At 27.1% G+C, this 2,468-nt stretch overlaps 1 pseudogene; it reads right to left on the bottom strand.

Moving 5' to 3' along the window:
* Positions 1–22: 22 nt before the first annotated feature.
* On the bottom strand, positions 23–2,327 carry LOC105625494 (annotated as a pseudogene).
* Positions 2,328–2,468: the final 141 nt, after the last annotated feature.

Here is a 2,468-nt window from a genome sequence, read left to right as displayed (position 1 = left end):
ATTAATAATAAGTTAACAATACGGAAGATATTATAATCATATATTTCCTTTCTATACATGTTTCATTAATTCCGTTGAACTTTAGTAATTGAGACATAGGAGAAGTATCCATTTGTAATATAAAAACAATAAGTATTCATATAAAGAACTAGAAAGAAAAAGCACAATTATACTAATTATAAATACTTTATCATTACTATAATTTTTTTTCATCCATTGATTATATAAATTATAAATTATTATTATACGGAAAGAACGATTTTGCTAAAATATTAAAAAATTTAACTAGATAGGAGAGACCGGATCTCGTTGGCACAGTTTTCACAATTTTGACATTAGATTTTTTTTTAAACAATTAATTATTATGATTAAAATATATCAATATGATATAATTATTATGATTATGATAATTATTATGATTAAAATATATCATAATGATAAATAGAACCTTTCTCTACATTTTCATACCAGTAATGGTTCTATACACTGTATAATTTCTTTGCAATAAATGAAATACGAACATACTGCATTGTATAAGGTGTGTCATCAAAATCCGGACAAATTTCAATTTAAATTTTTTGCTATATTGTGACCTCCACCAGAGGTTGGCGTCCGAGAAAGCTTGATGCTTCTAGTAAACAGTCATATTCTCAAAATGGTCACGATGTTGAAATCAAATGCGGAATATAATCGAAGAGTCTTCGCACTGAACGTTCAGCAACGGAAGTAATTCGGTTTTTGAGTACCCAATCATTTATGATGTTGTGGCAAAATATATGGTTTTAGAACAATCCAACGAAAATTGTGTGCCAGCGAGGAAGAGTCATTTGAAAGAACGCATCGCGAGGACGCAATCGTTGAAGGGCTGATTTCAGATGACCCAGGGCAATCGTTGCAAAAATTAACACCGATTGTTGGTATAAGCGTCAACAATGTGTCGAATTGCTGAGGAGAACCTTCGTATACATTAAAGATACGACGAAAAATTAGATAATAGATATGTATTTTTTAGTAAAAATTGTATCTTTCAAAGTTATTTTGTAATGATCAAATAGCAAGTTAAATGTTACAGAAAAATAAGTGTAAATTATTTTAATTCTACCTCATGTTAATATAAAAATATTGTAAATATAAAGCGTTTGGTAAGAGTTAAATTGTAACTAATTGTTCACACATGCGAGTTAACCTAATCTTTTCTTACGATATGAGCCAACACACCCCATCGAATTTGTAATACTTGTTTGGTTTAAATAAAACTTAGAGAGAAACATCTAGATTGTAAAAAAATATTTTGCAGTACTTTTCCATTGTTTCCTTTATCATAAATACGTAAACGGAACGCAATGCTAATTTGTCTCTTATATCAATACACAAGTCTCAGTCTCTCCTACTAATTTAAAAATAATTTTTGAACTATCAGATAATTATGTAGAACGCTGAAGCTGGTTGCTAGAACAACAAATTTTTGTACTGCATTGTTCATTATTGCCGAAATTTTTTATATAATTACTTTAATGGTTTAACAGAATTATTTTTCTTATATACGAAAAATGCCACTTAATAGTCAAAGAGATGTTAAACTAATATACATGTTCTTTAAATGAATTTATCTAAAAAATATGATTACGCTTTGTTAGTATCGGACTTTCAATACAATTCATCTGAAATATTAATAATCTTTCCATATTTAATTATACATTTTAAAACTTGTGAAATTATTACGAAAAATATTACCTTGGCCAGGAGTCGAATCAGGATCTCTAACATTCCGTACGAACATTGTAAACCTTTAGACTAAGGCCTTAACAATATTCTTTGCAATAAATAATATGTACAGAGATTTACCTCTGAGATTTTTATTTATGTATGCAAAAAAAGTGTAGACAATCAAACTGTAGACAATAATTTTAGTGCGCAAATAAAAGATTTAGGCAAACGATACTATAGACAAATAGGATTCTCCCATTATTTTGTATCAAGCTAAATTTTTAAATATTTCAACAAAATTGTTCTTTTCATATAAACTTATATAGATGTGAATAATTTTAAAGATTATAAAAATTAACCTTGTTAATGAATTTGTAACCAAAATGGTACATGATTCTATTCCGCGGAATTCCAATGGCCGAAGTGACATTTGCAAAAGAACCTGATAAATCTGTAATATAATATAATTTTTGTTTATGAAGATATTATCTTACATAAAGAGATTTAAAAATCATATATACTTAGGAAAAGTATTAGAAAAATTATTTTACTTCTCTATTCATTTCCGTAAAACTTATGAGATCTGTTAATTTATGTGTCAAGTCTTTAGTCTTTTGCGCCTGAAATGGTAAATTTAATTATATTATTTACGAGTTTGACATTTATAATAATTGTATAACACACTTTCAATAATCACAGACAGCTATATGATTAAACAATCTTACAATTTTTATAAAAGAATAAGATTACTTAATCTTTTA

This window comes from Atta cephalotes (genome assembly GCF_000143395.1).
Source record: "Atta cephalotes unplaced genomic scaffold scaffold02006, whole genome shotgun sequence".
Lineage (NCBI taxonomy): Eukaryota > Metazoa > Arthropoda > Insecta > Hymenoptera > Formicidae > Atta > Atta cephalotes.
Note: the sequence above shows the minus strand (reverse complement) of the source record. Positions and strands in the feature narration are given on the sequence as shown.